Here is an 18,831-nt window from a genome sequence, read left to right on the forward strand (position 1 = left end):
AACATGTACCGCTCAGGGGTAAATGACCCCTACTTAGAAAACCCATTAGCATGACCTTGGTAACCATAAACATACACATAACCTATGACCCAGCAATTGCTGGAGAAGCTTTCACTGATGTGTACCACAAAATTGCAGGAGAATTCATAGTAACACTTTTCCCAACAGCAAAAGCATTAAGAACAACCAAGTTGTCCCTCTCCAGCAGGGAGGAGAAAGTGTTGGCATATTCATTCAATAGAATGCCTTATAGTAATGAAAATCAGCATAGGTACAATGCAAACCTGGATAAATTGAAACATAATGTTAAACAAGTCAATCGAAATTGGAATAGGCAATCAATAGAAAGCCAAACACTTTAGTAAAACTAAATTTGTTATTGATGAGAGATATACCATTGTCCTTCAGTATCTGCACAGGATTGGTTTCGGGACTCCTGTGGATACCAAAAATCCATAAATACTCAAGCATCTTAACATAAAAATGGCAGAGTGTTTTCACATAACCTAAGCACATCAATTATCTGTTAAATAATTTCTAGATGCCTTTTAATACCAAACACAATATGAATACTATGTAAAAAGTTGTTAGACTACTTTGTTTAGAGAATAATAACAAGAAAAATGTCTTTACATGTTCAGTACACATACGAATTTTTTTAGATTTTTTCGATCTTTGGTTAGCTAGATCCTCATATGTAAAACTCAAGAAATATATACAAATTTAATAAAACTGTAAAGAAAAACAAGGGAATGATTAACATAAAATTGAGTGCAGTGTTTCCTTCTGAGGACCAGAGAGACAAGCTGGAGAGACCAGGGTAAAGAATTGACACTGCTCTATTTCTTACATGGATATTTACTTTACTATTATTCCTTCAACAGCAAATACCCATTACATATGCCATTTTGTGTAACTCATGTGGTTCACAATTAAAAAAAAAATAGAAAGTAACTTCATAGCACTCAGTACAGTATGGACCTAGAGTGAGAATGCTTTGTTCTATTTCTAATAAAAAGACCATCCTCGAAAATCAGGCACAAAAATGGTGAACAAAATGTAAAAAGGATAAATCTATATGTGACAGGCAAGAAAACTACACGATGAGCTAAACTGGGGGCAGGGGGAAATCCGCTACCCCTATTATTTTCTGTATCTCAGCTTATCGTGCTCTCAAAGTCCTATTGAATGCTGGATGTCTGTTCATGCTCAACGGGATCAATTGAAGGTGTTTGGATGATTAGTCTTCCCGAATGTCTTCTCTCCTACAGAATACCCCCCTCTCCTTCCTCCTTCCCCTAATGGCATATGAGTTCTGGAAAAGCTTGCAAACCCAGTGTTCTGCAAGATGACGGGCACCACAACTGGACCCACTACAATGGAATTATGTGTGACTGGTGGGCTGATGGCCCCATCTGCTCAGTCCTTTGGCTGGGGCTACTGTCTTGGGAATCCCAAGGCTGCCCCCACTCCCATTGAATCCCTAGCTTCATGGGACAATTTGCACAAAATCCTGGCAGCGGGGAGTCACCTCTTATCCCACATTCAAGTCATTGTTGCTAGTGTTTTTTGTCTTGTTTTGTCTTTTGGGTGCCCTGTGACAGTGGAAACCCTGCCTCCCAGTTTTTGATGAGTCTTTCCAGATCTTCTTCTTCTTGAAGAAGCAAAGACAAACTTTCTACTCTGGGGCTCACTCACCTTTCTGGAAGTTTCTGTTCATCTATGTCCTCCCTCAAAGGATGGGGGCAAATCAGGCAAATCATTTTTGCTTGAATATACACTCTTACCCTCTTAGTCTTCCTCAACCAGTCCTTGGATGGAATCTTCCCTGTTCCTCTGTTGTGTTTTGGATCAGCCTTTCACCCTCAGATTCTTCAGAAGGTGTGCAAACCTACTAGTGATTAGGTTTGGCTGCAAGCAATAAAAAACTCAAATAAGAATTTTTTTTTCTACTCACGTAGAGGTTAGTATATCAGTTTTCTATTGTGCATAACAAATTGCCACAAACGCAGCAGCTTTGAACAACAGGGAGTCGTCATCTGAGAGTCTGTGAATCAGAAGCCAGGCACAGTGTGACTCTGTGGCATTCCTTGCTCGGGGCCTCTCGAAGCTGAGATCCAGGGGTTGGCTGGGCTGGTCTCTCATCTGGAAACCAGGGGAAGAATTCACTTCCAGTTTCATCCTGGCTGTGGGTGGCTTTCAGTTCACCACAGTTATGGGACTGAGGTCCCTGAATGCTTGACCTGGGGGCCCCTTCATCTTCAGGCCAATAATACAACATTGAATCTTCCTCACTTCAAATCTGACTGTCCCTTTTGCTACCAGATAGAAAGATATTTTCTTTCAAGGGTTGATATAATTTAGATGAGGTCCATCTGGTTAGCCCAGAATAATCTTCCTATCTGAAAGCCAGATGATGAGCAGCCTTAGGTACATTTTGCCTCATAAAGTAACATTCAGAGGATAACAACAGGGAAGAGCCACAGGGAGAAGGCAACTCGGCTCCATTAAGTCCTCAGAGCCAGGCTTCCTTTTGCACACCTCGGCCTCACCCCTGGGAAGGAAGCCCTGTCCCCGTGGTCAGAAGTCAGCATCCACATGCCAAGGCAAAGGGCACAGAGTGCATTCTGACTAGGCTTTAAGTAAGGTCCTTGATGGCTCTGTTGCAACATTTCTGCCTTCCCCCGGTTGGTTCAAATTTGTGATTGCGCGTCATCCTCCGCTAGCTGTAAGGTGGATTTATTCTGGGTGACAGTGTACCCAGATAAACGTTCTGTCCATATGAAAGAAAGAGGGAATGGCTAATCATGAAAATATATAAAAACACAAGTTAGGAATAAACCTTTAAGCCAGTTTTTGCGTTTTTAAGGTGTTTTGTTGAGAGCCACAGCCAAGTCGGGATAGTGCCTGGCATTTTGCCAGAAGGAGTGGTTGGGAGGTGATGCCAGTGAGTCATTAAGATGATGATAATTAAGTTAAGCTGTGTATAATTATTAAGATAATGACTGATCGCTGCAACTGGATGATGCTAAACTGAAACAAGCTGTGTATTCAGTTGTGTATGTGGACCTCTGCTCTCCGGCAGTGGGGCGGCTCCTGCTGCATTGGGTGCCCGCTACTTTTGAGTTCTCACGGAGTTCCCGTTGAGTTCCCGTTGGTTCTCGCAGAGTTTCCGTGGAGTTCTGGAGAGTTCCTGTTGGGTTCGGGCAATAAAGTAGTTCCTGTTTGAACCTTCAAGTGGCTCGTGACCTCCCGGTTATTTTGTGCCCAGCCAGACTGCGGCAGTGTTTAGTTAGAAATTAAAGCTAAACAGTGGCTTCTATTTTTTCAGGTAACAATCACTTCTGCCTTCTGGGAAATCAATCTCAACCTCTGTCTGGACATACTGTCAGGAAAGCTGAAGGAGAAGCGGTGAATCTAGGGAGAAGAATAAAATTGCACCAAGTCTGAATTCAGAAAATACAAGACGGTGGTCTCCCAGGGTGAACCTTCCACTGTTATCCAGAAGAGTGTGACTCAGAGCTCTCCTTATTCTTGTACAAAAAAAAAAGGAGGAATATTGCAAGATAATCTTTCACCCCAGTATATGACAATTCCAAACTTAGGCTTCTTTGACTTTACAATTGTGTGATGTGCTCATAACAACCACTCGGTTTCTCACCTTCAGGTGAGTATTCAATAAATTCCACAAAATATTCAACACTTTATTATAAAGTAGGCTTTGTATTAGATGATTTTGCCCAACAGTAGGCAAATGGAAGCATTCTGAGCATGTTTAAGATGGGCCAGGCTACTATGATGTTTGGTAGGTTAGGTTATTAAATGCAATTCAACTTCCCATATTTTTAGCTCACAATGAGTTTATGGGTATGCACCCCATCGTAAGTCAGGGAGTATCTATATTTGGTCTCAAGCTCTGCAAATGTAATTTCAGTTGCAAAGCCTAAAGCAAGCATTTGCTTTTTCTCTTATAAGAAAAGGAAAATGACAACCAGTAGTGTCACACAATAGCATGACACACCTTCAGCATGCAGGAAAGACACAGAAATGAAACCTACAATCTGCATGAGTGATTTTCTAGTTTCAGCTGCACTTAAGAAATACAGCAGATGGAGCTCATCAAAAGTGGCCAGTGCCCTCCACAGAGACTCTGCAGAACGTTAAGAGTCATAGAGATAGTTTGTTAGCAGTCAGGACAGGGATGAGATTCCTGGGCTGGGGCTTTTGTAGCTAATGGAACTCTGATTATTGGCTTGAAGATGAAATTTTACCTGTAACACTCCTGGGGAAATGGAGATTTCGTAACACAGAGATACTTAAAGTAGTTTTTTTTTTTTTTTCCCCTCCTGATTCCTGCTTTAGAAAAGTAGTTGTTTCCGAACCTGGAGTAGCCTACAATTTAAAATATATATATACAGAAATTTTTGATTCTGGTGAATCTGAAATGTGCAAATTGGCTCAGCCACTTTCCAACTGGGAAAGCATCTTAGCAAAACAATTTAAACTACGAATTTCAGCATCTTTGCTTCTTCAATTAGGATATTAACATATGCCTTCCATTCCCAGAGTCTGAATGTAGGGCCCTGAGTTAATCTATGTAAAGTAGGAACATCAGTGGTGCTGGATGCTATAGGTGGCTATCCATGTGGTCGTGTTGAGTCAGGATTTGCACCATCATTCAATGTTGGCACCACATTCAAATTGCAAAGTAAGTTCAATGAGGCAACCCAATTCCTCCTGCTATTTAAGCCTTACCAAATATTGACAAGAGGACAGAGGAAAGGCTGTCCTGACATTCTGTCCAGAGTGCAGGGAACACCTCCAAATGACTACATAAAAAGCACGTTAGCCTAATTACTTTACACTCTGGAAGTGCTGAAATGTAAGAACTTCACTTGCTCTGCCTTTGATGAAAATGGGCAAATAGCAGATGCTGTTTGACACCTAAGTGTCATTTCTCACCACACTAACGCACACACACGGCAAGAGATACCTGCATCTCCACCCACCACCTGCCTTGGTGGGGCCAGAGTGACCCAGGACATGACTTTCTGCTAAATATTAGAGGAACACAGTGAAATTCTTACCACAACCACAAACCATGGTATTTTTTGAACCCTCTTCCTGGACAAGACTGGTCTTCATCAGTCCCACAAGTTCCCCATGATACTGATGCTGAAATCCAGGTACCACGGCTGAGAACTGTTGTCCTGGGGCAGTGGTCAATCACAATCTGCCAGTGGACCACCTGTGTCTGGACAGCCCTGGAACTGAGTGGTTTTTACATTTTTGAATGATTGGGAAGAAGAGTCAGGAACTGAGAAAGCACTTTGTGACACTTGGAAACTATAGGAAATTCACATCTTAGTGTCCATAGACAAAGGTTTATGTTCATTCATTGAAGTTCGGTCTGTGGTTTCTTTTGTAATAGAGTCACAGAGCTAAGTAGCTGTACCAGAGACTACACAGCCTGAAAATATTGACTACGTGGCCCTTTATAGGAAAGGCTTCTGCAACACAACCAAATGGCTTCACAGAACACCTGAGGCAGAAGGGGATCCCAGAAGCTGGTTTTCTGCCCTTTGTCCTGTGCTCCAGGTCCATCTTAAGATGGGTGCTTCACAAAGACAAACTTTATTTAATGCTTAGGTATTAATACAAGGAAAAGATTATTTTTTTTAATTGGCTCTAATCTCTCCCTTTCTGCTTGTATTCAAATGAAAGCAATTACAGGCCAAAGGCCTAGGAAGAAGTAGGACAATTTATACAAAATTAATGTAACAGGAGTTCAAAGCAAATGTATTTGTTAAAGTAACCCACCGAATCAGATAGTAGCAAATCAGAAGCAGGAAGAAAACCTACCAACCTGTGATTCCTAGTCAGTATTTCATTTTAGTTTGCATTTAAAAGATAACACATCTTGTGTGAATTATTTGAGGCCTTTTCTACCAGGAAAAGGGGAAAGAAAACATGCCTTCGTTGGAGGAAATCTCTGTGAGAGGAAAAAAAGTGGTAAATTTCCCCAAGCCTATTTACAAATGCAGTCAATGAAACAGAATTTTAATGAATTGTGCCACATAATCTGGTGGTTAATGAGCTGCAAAAGCCTTTTGTGTCAATTGCAGTGACTGGGAACTAACTCTTTCAGCTTCTAGATCAATAAGAGAATTCACGGCCCTCGACCCAGAAGGGAACTCTGGAGAGAAAAGAAATTGTCAGAGGTGTGTCATCTCTACAGATCACAACAGGAAAGCTGTCATCTGCTTTGTGTACACCCCTTATATTTAAATCTTGACTTCAGACCAGAGGGAGCCAAAGACAGTTTGGAGATCAGATACGAAATGCCTGTGCAAAATGACATAAAAAATGCTGGAATGACTCTAAAAATAGCGCCCAAGATTGTAGAGGCTGCATTGAGTTCACCTTGTATGCACTCTTACCATGACACCATCCACCAGGCTTTGAGAGTGGACCAAGTCCTGGACAGTACATGTGCTTGATTGGCAAAGTAATGGCAGTGGGCTATCTAGAGATTAAGCAGTGACCTAAGACATCCTACTAATTCTGCCTTCTGTAATAATTCTTTGATCTGCCATTTTTGTTGCTCTGGTTCCAAACAGTCACATTCTTTTTCAGAGGCCTGAGATTGGCAATTATCGTATTATTCATCTTCATTACTCAAAGTCATTGCCAGTGGCCCTAAACCACAAGACATAAGAAATCCCACGTGAAAGGACCCATCCTTCAACAGCAGGTTGACGATATTTATTGAGCACCTAATAGATGGAGACACTAAGGAATCTGGGGAACGTAGAGATGAATGAAACACAAAACATGCCCTTAATTTGCTCCAAGACTACTGGAGGAGACAGACACTTAGGTTCATTGAATAAGTTCATAGACAATTGGCTCATTAATTTCTTGTTTGGCAATGGCCCTAAAAAGATTTTATTTCATGTTAAGGAGCCAGTGAATATATATCCAATTAAATAGCAAGAAACCTGCCTGCCATTTTGTCGCCCATACCAAAGTAAGTGAAGTGAACCCCCCTCCACAGTCCTCCTACACCTCATCCTGGAGTTACTTAGAGGCAATTCCCACGGCACCCATATTTTCATCCATTAAGTTCCTCTCTCTGGCATCAAGGTGTGGGACTATTAGTAAAAGCTGCAAGAGAGCAATTTCAGGAGGGGAACGGCTCATAAAATGTGAAAAGCTAAAGTGGTCCTGGATGTTGTGTTGAAGAAATTGCCACAGGCAATCCCAGTCCGTCAACAGAATGTTCCACTTGGCTGCAGCCATGACACTGGTGAAATGTTTTGACATATGGTTCTGCAGAAAGTAGGGAGAATGAGGTGCTCTGAGGGAACCCGGCAGTCCTGGGTCACCCAGCGTTCTTCTCCTAACTTGTAAGCTTTTCTCGGACTCAAAAGATATGGTTCCTGTCCTTAAAGAATTTGCAGTCTGGCTACAGTTAGCCTTTTGTACAGATATTCACAACAAAAGAGGGTGAATCAATTTCTATAAGCAGGTGCTATGGCTTAGATGCAGTTCGTCCCCAAGGACCCATGTATTGGAGGCTTGGTCCCCAGTGTGGTGTGTGGAGACAGCAGAACCTTTAAGACACAAGCCTAGTGGGAGGTGATTAGGTCACTTTGGGCATGGCCCTCTGAAGGGAGCAATGGTGGTCTCTCAGAGTGAGTTGACTTTCACTGTAGTGAGTTTCCATTAAAGAGTGAGCTTGGCCCCCCTCAGTCTGTCCTCCTACCTCTCCATGTCATTGCTCCCTCTTGCATGCACTCCCACTATGACACCATCCACCATGATGTGACACAACCCTGGGGTCCCTCATCAGAGGCCAAACGCATGGGGTTGGCTAATTTTGATACTTTCAGCCTTTAGGATTGGAAGTTAAATGAACCTCTTTTCTTTATAAATTACCCAGTCTCATGTATTCTGCTATAGCAATAAAAAAGGATATATCAAGAACTATGTAATGTTTTGAACAACCAACAATAAAAATTAATTTAAAAAAAAAAGGATAAATACAGTTGTGCAAGGCTGAAGCCCAGAAAAGGATGGAGAACTGCTTATGCTTCAAGAAGATCTGAAATAATCCAGAGACTACTGTGAAAGGAGACTCATCCCACAGTCTTTGGACCCACAGCCCAGATTTGTTCTCCAATGGTTACCCACTCCTTGGACTTGGGGACAAGAGACAGAATGATTTTGCTAATCAGACCCAAGAGTAATGTGCAACCTTTCCCTCAACTATCATTGCACAATTGAGTCAAGGCTAGAATATTCAAACAAGACTCAAATATATTATACATATAAATGAATATGACACAATGAAATCCATTATTCTGCATCATTAACATATGCTAATAAAAAATAACTCAAAAAGGAATAGCCTAGATTACCAAATGTGATGAACTAATGTTTCCCTTTCCCCACAAGAGACCTGCCTTATGTCTTTGTGATGGGCATCATGTTGGATCCACCGTAGAGGATTCTATGCAGGAAATTATTCTCCTTCAAATCTGGATTCAAGAGGGGATGCTTTTTATTTGGGGGGTAAAGATCTATCTATTCTTTAGGGAAACACCTTGGAGGACCCCAGAATGATCACCCCCTTGGAAAGATCTACCTGCTCACAGAATCAAAAGTTGCAGCCACACAAAATATCCATACCTGCCCACAATGCAGAATCCAACCTGATAAGTGGAGATACCAACATTCAGATTTGGAGGTGAGCAAATGCAGTAAAACATTTTTTTTTCAATACCTGTGTTAAAACCAGGAGATTTTCTTTCATTGCCACTAATTCAAACTTCAGAGGAAGTCATGCTACTATTTCATCTACTGCAAATGTGGAAAAGCAAGACCTCTTAGCCTCTCTCCTTCAGATCTGATTTAGAGTTCTCTGCAGCTTTCTAAGCCTCCAGTGATTTCCCCTCCCGATCCACATCTACTCCATACCCAGCCACTCCCCCGAAACTCTTCCATCTTCAGCCAGGATGATCTCATAAACAATTACTCATCACCATCTGTAGTGGGTCAAGTGTGGTCCTCAACACTGAGGAAATAAAGTCCAGTGAGACCAGACCATGGCCTTCAGAGACCTTACCTCCAGTGAGGGGGCTGTAGGGGATTAGTAGGCAGGCCAGGGATTACAGCACACACGGGGAACTCAGAAGTGCAGGCTCAGCGACCTTGTGTGCTGGGCAGCATGCGCTGGATTGTCAAAAAGGAGAGTGTCATCCAAAGGGAGTGGTCCATACCATCACATCAAGACAGCAGGATGCACTCAAGGACCCACAGCCACTCAGAGTGGCAGAAGCAGCAATCCCAAAGTTAGTCTAGATGAAGTGACAGTGTCAAACAAGAGCCAGCCCATGAAGGATCTGGTGAGCCAAGCTGAGGAAGTTTATCTTCATTCCAAGAAACCTCAGAATGGAGGCTAATTAACTCCAGGATGGCTTAAGCACAGGGAGAGTTGCACCTCAGGAGACCTCGGCAGCTGTGGGGAGAGGAACAAGGAGGCATCCTGGAGGAAAGATCCAGGACTATCACAATGATCGTGGTAAAGATGCTGAGGCCAGTAGGAGGGCAGCAAGCCCAGCATCAGGACGGGGAGGTGACACCTGAGCAGCACCCAAGACATATGTATGCAGCATGTGGTGGCTGACAAAGTTCAGATGCAGGGGAGACAGACATATGGCGCTCATTCCTTCCTCTGCTCCTTTTGTTCCCAGCCAGGAGGGAATTCGCCTCTCTCCTCAATCACTCCACCCTAAAATCACTCTCACCTGCCCCACGAAGTCATCCCTAACACCCTCCACCCACGTTGCTCTTTCCTTTCTGGACCACACATTGTCATGACCACTCAGTTGGAACCCAAACAAGGTTGCAATGCACCTTTCCCTATTTTTGTGCAGGTGTGTCCTGTGGAGCTCTAGAGGTAGACTGTTAGGCTGGTCTCCCATCCCACGTTACTTCTAAAGCAACTTTCAGCTCCCTCAGTGTTGTCTCAACCCCATTTGCATATGCTAGTGCCACTCAACCGTTTCAACAGATGCAATCATAATGACTTTCAATCATCATCCATTTTTGAGAACCAGTTATGTACCAAGGATCACACTAGGATGGAGACGGATCAATCATTTATCTATCTCTAACCTATACATATGTCTGCTATACATACATACTCTTGTCCTTCTAATTTTAACAACAATCCTTTGGAGTAGGGAGAATTATCTGCTTTTCAAATACCCAAAACCAAGTGTTAAAAGAGTTAAATCAAAAACTGTGAAAGGCCTGAGATTTTACGCTCCTTGTAAGCCAGCAGGTTCGCTACCACCGTATAACACGTGGAGTGACAGAAGACACAAGATACCTGGGTCAGAGACACAGACCAGTCATGACCCTCTATAAAAGCAGAAACCAAGGCAATATTTTGCATTGGTTTCCTAAGCAAAATCTCTCCAGGGAGAGAAGTGGGGCCTGCCTATCCTGAGCTTCATCATCTTTTGGCTTCCGAGACTGTTTACTATTCAAAATACTTGAACAGATGGTCTGAGAAATATAGGAACACCACAAAGAATTGTCCCCAGATGTGTCCATGATGATTTCTTGGTTTATAGCTCCTTGTTCTGGGATCCATCTCACACTCCCCAGGGGCTGGTCCTGCAGAACCAGAACCAGTCAGTAATAACCACCACTTACCTAATTCTTCTTTTACTATGAACCACACTGGATGGTTTACAGACATCATCTGCCATCCCTGCCTCAATTCAGTAAGGTAGGTATTACAGTTTCCTTATTAGAAATGAGGAGATTATGACTTGAGGTATCTTTCTCTAAGGGGTAGACAGTAGAATTCCTTACCAAGTCAACCTGACTACAAAACCTTCTGCTCTCCTCTGCTCTGCTCTGAGCCACTGCTTGAGTCCATAAAAAGAGGTCGGGCTTCTCTCTGCCTCAGTGGAGGGAGTCAAGTAACTGCCTTGCTTACTATTAATTAAGAGAAAAGCTATTACTTACCCAGAGTCTTCCTAGCAAGATGGCCTTTTAAGAATTGCAATTAAAAGCCTAGATTTTATAAGCAGATCCAATTTAACTTGAAGCAGGACAAGATAGAGGGAACAAGCTCATTAGCTTAAAATGCCATGCTACCTTTGCTACAAAAAGGAGTTTTTTAAAAAATATCTGAGTGCCTTAAGAAAATTAAAACAACATTCAGGCAGCTTCCTACATGCATACTAAACACAACCAAAATGCTATGACTGTATGCCTAAGCTTTGCATAATAATGTCATTACCTTTCCAGGTACCAGCCAGATGGAGATGGGTCAAAAGGCAGTAGTAGGAGAGCAGAAATCTCCATAAATGTTACTGCAACCTGTTCTACTTGTCCCACTTCTGTTCCCAACCTGACAAACCACCCACAAGAACTCTGAGCCACGGTCCAAAAGGGTGCAAAGAAAAGCCTCAAAATATTTGCTCTGTGATTGTTATTCTTAAATTCCTACCATTCCTACCATCCAATGAGCACTTCTTTTTCTTGGGGTTAAACCATTAGTGGCACTTGCTGGGCAATTCCATCATGGTTTTATTTGAAGACATTAGACATCTGCCAGGTTGGAAGAAAGAACGGTTGCATTGGAAAAAAAAGACCTGCCATGGAGGTTAAGCTTATTCCAAGTGACTGTCACTGCACATCATAAGAGCCATCAATTTAAGGCTGCTGCTCTGGTTCAAAGTTGAACCATGAGGATGCCACCTGTATGGTTCTATCATGAACCAGATCTCCTTGTGCACCTATTCGCCATGAGCCTTAATTGAATGAAGATGGATGGGAACTCTAGAGTCATGGGATGACTTGCTAATAGAGTTGCCAGTTTGCACACCCTATAGTCAGCATGGAGCACGCAGCCCTGACACTCACATGACAAGTCCTGGCCTTGTCATGTGAAGAGCTTCTTTCTCTTTCCATAATGGAGGGTTTTTTAATTATTGATTTTTTAAAAAATAAATGACAGCAGAATGCATTACAATTCTTATTACACATATAGAGCACAATTTTTCATATCTCTGGTTGTATATAAAGTATGTTGACACCAATTTGAGTCTTCATACATGTACTTTGGATAATGATTTCTATCACCTTCCACCATCCTTGCTAACCCCCTGCCCCTCCCTTTCCCTCTCACCCCTCCGTCCTATCTAGAGTTTGTCTATTCCTCCCATGCTCCCCCTCCCTACCTCACTATGAATCAGCCTCCTTATATCAGAGAAAACATCCAACATTTGGTTTTGGGATTGGGTAACTTCACTTAGCATTATCTTCTCCAATGCCATCATTTACCTGCAAATTTTATTGCTGAGTAAAATTCCATTGTGTATATATGCCACATTGTTTTTATCCATTCATCCACTGAAGGGCACCTAGGTTGGCTCCACAGTTTAGCTATTGTGAATTGTGTTGCTATAAACATTGATGTGGCTATGTCCCTGTAGTATGCTGTTTTAAGTCCTTTGGGTATAGACCGAGGAGAGGGATAGCTGGGTCAAACGGTGGTTCCATTCCCAATTTTCCAAAAAATCTCCATACTGCTTTCCATATTGGCTGCACCAATTTGCAGTCCCACCAGCAAAGTATGAGTATACCTTTTCCCCCACATCCTCTCCAACACTTATTGTTATTTGTATGCATAATAGCTGCCATTCTGACTGGAGTGAAATGAAATCTTAGGGTAGTTTTGATTTGCATTTCTCTAATTGCTAGAGATGATGAACCATTTTTCATATATCTATTGATTGATTGTATATCCTCTTCTGAGAAGTGTCTGTTCAGGTCCTTGGCCCATTTATTGATTGGGTTATTTGTTTTTTGGTGCTTAGCTTTTTGAGTTCTTTTATACCCTAGAGATTACTGCTCTATCTGATGTGTGAGGGGTAAAAATTTGCTCCCAGGATGTAGGCTCTCTGTTCACCTCACAGATTGTTTCCTTTGCTGAGAAGAAACTTTCTAGTTTGAATCCATCCAATTTATTGGTTCTTGGTTTTAATTCTTGTGTCACAGGAGTCTTATTAAGGAAATTGGGGCCTAATCTCAGATGATGGAGATTAGGGCCTAATTTTTCTTCTATTAGACATAGAGTTTCTGGTTTAATTCCTAGGTTCTTAATCCACTTTGAGTTGAGTTTTGTGCATGGTGAGAGATAGGGGTTTAATTTCATTTTGTTGCATATGGATTTCTAGTTTTCCCAGCACCATTTTTAAAGATGCTATCTTTTCTCTAGTGCATGTTTTTGGCTCCTTTGTCTAATATAAAATAATTGTAATTTTGTGGGTTAGTCTCTGTGTCCTCTATTCTGTACCATTGGTCTACCAGTCTGTTTTGGGTCAATAACATGCTGTTTTTGTTACTATTGCTCTCTATTAGAGTTTAAAGTCTGATATAGTGATGCCACCTGCTTCACTCTTCCTGCTAAGGATCACTTTAGCTATTCTGGGTCTCTTATTTTTCCAGATGAATTTCATGATTTTTTTTTATTTCTATGAGGAATGCAATTGGGATTTTGATCGGAATTGCATTAAATCTGTATAAGGCCAACTTATAACCCTGATCCCAAAAACACGCAAAGACACATCAAAGAAAGAAAACTTTAGACCAAAATCTCTAATGAACATAGGTGCAAAAATTCTCAATAAAATCCTGGAAAATCGAATACAAAAACATATCAAAAAGATTGTGCACCATGATCAAGTGGAGTTCATCTCAGGGAAGCAATTTTGGTTCAATATATGGAAATCAATAAATGTAATCCATCACATCAACAGACTCAAAGATAAGAATCATATGATCATCTCAATAGATGCAGAAAAAGCATTTGACAAAATACAGCACTCTTTCATGTTCAAAACACTAGAAAAACTAGGGATAACAGGAACATATCTCAACATCATAAAGGCTATCTACACTAAGCCTCAGGCCAACATCATTCTAAATGGAGAAAAATTGAAGGCATTCCCTCTAAAAACTGGGACAAGACAGGGATGCCCTCTTTCACCACTTCTATTTAACATGGCTCTTGAAACACTGGCGAGAGTGATTAGACAGATGAAAGAAATTAAAGGTATATGTACAGGAAAAGAAGAACTCAAATTAGCACTAAATTGTTGATGATATGATTCTATACCTAGAAGACCCAAAAAGCTCCACCAGAAAACCCCTAGAGCTAGTAGATGAATTCAGCAAAGTAGCAGAATATAAAATCAACACCCATAAATCAAAGGAATTTCTGTATATCAGTGACAAATCCTCTGAGAAGGAAATGAGGAAAACTACCCCATTTACAATATTCTCAAAAAATAAAATAAAATAAAATACTTGGGAATCTACTTAATAAAAGAGCTGAAAGATTGATACAATGAAAACTACAGAACCCTAAAGAAAGAAATCAAAGAAGACATTAGAAGATGGAAAAATCTACCTTGCTCTTGGATAGGCAAAATTAATATTATCAAAATGACCACAATGGAGGATTAAAAAGATAAACTCGCTGTTATCATTTAAATAAGGCCTGTGTGTTAAAGGCTTAATCACTGCCCATGGTACTTTGGGAAGGTGGCGGGGCCTTTAAGAGGCGGGGCCTACTGGGAGGAGGTTAAGTCTCCAGGGCGTGCCCTTGAAGGAGATGTTAGGAACCCAGCCCTTTGCTGTCTGCCTTTGCTTCCTCATCACCATGAGATGAATAGACCTTCTCTACCATGTTCTCCCAACTTGATGTGCTGTGCCACCACAAGCCTAAAGTGACCATTGACTACAAACTCTGAGATCATGAGCCAAAATAACCTTGCTTCTCTTTAAGTTAATTATCTAAGTATCTTATCATAATAACAAGAAAATGTCTAACACACTTACTTATCCTGTTTGTTTCACTCTAGCTTGTCCTTTACTCTGGATGAAAAGCAATACAGTAAGCTGAGAATATGCACAACAAATCGATAATCTGGCCAAGTTCTTTATCTTAGGCTTCTCCTACCTTCACTGTGGAAATTATACCTCTCCCTGACTTAATTACCTTATTCATTCCTGCAGCCAATCCCTGATGCTAAGCAGAAAGCCTTCAAGAGTAAAAATATTTTCATGGGAAATTTCTTTCAATTTTTACACATAGAAAAATCATATCCATGGAACCCTGGAAATAAATTTAAGTGAAAATTACTCAAAAGTAAATAAATGTAGTTTGACCAGAAAAAGAGGGCAGTGATAACTGTCCGGGGTCACCCTTTAGAAGGCAGCAGAGAGTCAAAGGGAGACATTTTATATCAGATCAGACACGCTTGAGGATAACTTTCTTTTCCTTAAGATTCAGACCCTGGAAGCAGTTCCTAACACAGAAAGCATATCTCAAGAATACATAAGCTAAAAGCAGGCAGAGGGAGGCTTCCAAACATGAGAAAACAGCACACAGATTCCGCAGACAAAGAGATGCGGAGAATCTTACCTCTTTATCCCTCCCGTGGGACATACACAATTTACACAAATGTAAACTGTTCCACAAGATACTGTTTGTGTCTGAGTCAATTGCTGCATGTACTGCCACCCACAACACTAATGCCAAAATATCACTTTGTATTTATATAGTGTGTTTGGGGTTGAAAAATCATTACACTAGAGGAAGAGCCATGGTATGAAAAGCAGCATAATTTCCCGAAAGCCACATGGGCAAAGCCATTAATGCTGGAGTTACGATATCAGGGAAGCTGTCCTGTGCAGAGCAGCTGCCTGACCCCAGCCCAGCGAACCAGGCGTGAGCTGCCACTCAGTCTAGACTGGATTCGCCTCTTTCTGCCTTCATCTCCTGCATCTCCTTTTATTACAGTATTCCCAGAACCATGTGTGTCCCTAACAGGCACTCAATAATTGCAAGTTTTCATTTACTGAATAGTATTACTGTTCATATCATTGAAGAATTCATGCACATTTTAAAAATTCCCACAGCAGCGGTTCTCAAAGTGTGGTCCCTGGATCAGCAGCAGCAAGCCCTGGCAACTTGTTAAAAATGCAGATTTTCAGGGCTCATCCTACAAAACCAGAAATTCTGGAGGAGAAGCCCAGAAGTTCATATTATAACAGGGACAATCAGTCATGCTGATACAGAGCAAAGTCTGAGACTCACTGCCTTAAGGAACAAGAAGGCATTTAATCCAAAATCCCTTAGAGATCTTAAAAGCACAAGGTCACCTACAGGAGCTCAAACCAAGTGACCCTAAATCACAGGTCTTATGTCTGTGACTTGCTAGCTAGCTTGTATAGTAATCTATCAACAGTATTGATTGTCCAAATATTCGCTATACACTTAAAGTTTAACACCAGGGGCTAAATAACAATTCCTCCCAATATTTAATATGGACAGATACATGAAAGACTTGGAAGTATTCTTGTTTCAAGCTACACGAACCCACATTACTACATGACATCACACTAAGCTCATTGGGGACATAAAAGCATATTGATTTTATCTCTGTGTCCTAATAGCACACCACAAAACATGGCCAAGGGTTAATGCTTGTTGGGGGCAGGAATGTGTGGATAAATGAAAAAAATATCAGGCTTGACCAGCTGGAATTATGGGTTTGAAGTGGTGTGCGTCAGTGAATCATCTTTGAAGTTGCCCCAGTACATACCACTGGCCATGGATTCCGGCCCATTTCTAGAATGAAATTTCAATGGCACTAAAAGAAAACATATGGTTCCCTTGTAATAATGTGGCATTGTGTAGACATAACCTAAATTTGAAAGCCTCTTAAAATAGAAACCTTGATTCCATCTGTCTCTTAAAAAAAAGAAAAACTAGTAATTGCTTATAATCATGTTCATCTGCCATTTTCTCAGATGTTTAACAGCTGGTGGAAGGCGGAGGCCAGAAGGGCGGGAGGAGACACGGGTAATTAATAAAAGTCGTTATCCTGACTTAATTTCAAATGTTATCAGTGCTTAAAATGTCAAAACTCTGTCCCCCACTCCTCTAATGACTCACCCAGAACATGTCATGACTGAATCCAGGCCCACATACTCACCCCTGGAGAATGCTAAAGAATGAGCAAGCCAAACCTGACAGCTTTTTCCGAACACATTTCGGAAGCTTTGACAGAGGGAGAACCATTTGCAGGGAGAATTCAATTGATGGAGTACAATATATGGAAAATATTTATGTCTCAACAGTCAAATTTGACTTCTTTTCAAGCCTGAGAATCAAACTAATAGGAAATTGGACCTGGGAACACATCTGCTTCTTCTGAGATATGTATTCAGTTGCACCTCAAGACACTTGTGGGCTTATAAAGCCGGTAGATCTTTCCATAAGGTTTCCAATAGGCATATCTGCAGGTACAGTTAGAGTCTGGTAGCAGCCAGAGGACAGTTCCCACTATGGAGGTGGGATCCTCCTCCTTCCTCCACTGTTCTCAGAGATGAGTGTGAGAACCACAAGGTCGGATCACCTGCGATGCTCATGAGCCAGGCACACTCCCTCCTGACCCCGCAACCAACAGCAGAAAGGTACCCCCAAGTGGTGTGGGGACTGACATCAGCAAGCCCTCAGTTGGTTCTGATGCAAGGACAGCCCACACAATCAGGTCTGCTGTTTCCCTGGGCACCCACTCTGGGCATGTGCACCTTGTCTGCAGCAACTTGAAGGTAGTGTTTAGTCCACAGAATTTCACCATAATAATAACTCTAAATGACCATCTCTGGGGGCCTCACATAGCCTTTATGTTCTTCTCCTTCAGAAAATGATGAAGACCTTTAGCCTGAGCTACTAAACCATGGACTCTGTCCTCATCCAGATGGACAGCCTCTGATAATCCTCAGGTGCTGCTGGAGTTCTCTGCACCTGATCTCCCCCATGTCCATCTGCTCTGTCAGAGCCCTATGAAAACTCCTCAGCCCCTTCATGCATAATCCTCAGAGTTCACTTCAGCAGATGGCATTGGAGAAATCAAAATAACAGTTGACTTTTATTGAAAGTCAAGCCCTGAGAAAGGGCTTTGTATGCCCATCTCACCTCTGCACAAGCCCCCTGTGAGGGACTAGAACGACACCTATTTTGTAATAAATGAGTGGATGTACAGAGAGGTTAAGAAACATACCCAAGAACCCACAGCCAATCAATGCTAATGTAGGCCCCATGCTGTGCACTATTCCTAGGGAGGTCCTTTCCTGCTGCTCTCTGCAACATGTCTGAAAATAACCTACACCTGAGGAGCTGTGTCCTTTCCCATGTGTGCTCAGGCCCCTGCACCGTCCTCCAACCCGCAGGCTCTGAGCTCCCTGGTCAGTAACTATTGACAGAAATCCTCTGACCAAACTTAGTCAGGTTCCTGAACCTTCTCCGAGGCCTGTCTGTGTCCTTACTTAGAAAGTGCAATTTAGGTAGAGACCCCCTACCCTCAGTGTCCAGTTCCCCTCTGTGTCTGACCAGGTTCCCAGTCCTCCACCATCCCTCGGGCAGTGTCCAGTCACCTGGCCTGTCTTGAGCGAGAATCCTGGTAGATCCATTTAGCCAGAGGAGCTCTTGCCCCAGATGTTTCCCTTTGGTTGTTTTCCACCCACTGACCCTGACCTTGCTCTTTGGCATGACTCCTCATTTGTCCACACTGAACTCGGAGCTGAGCCCAATCTGTCCCCCCACTGCAGAACCCCATCACAAAGATCCCCTCGTCTGGTGCAATGGTCCTGAATAAAGGCACGTGATTGTGCTTTAACACATGTCAATGCATAATTGTTTCTTTAACACCATCTTCTATTTTTTCTTTT

This window comes from Callospermophilus lateralis, chromosome 9 (genome assembly GCF_048772815.1).
Source record: "Callospermophilus lateralis isolate mCalLat2 chromosome 9, mCalLat2.hap1, whole genome shotgun sequence".
Classification (NCBI taxonomy): domain Eukaryota; kingdom Metazoa; phylum Chordata; class Mammalia; order Rodentia; family Sciuridae; genus Callospermophilus; species Callospermophilus lateralis.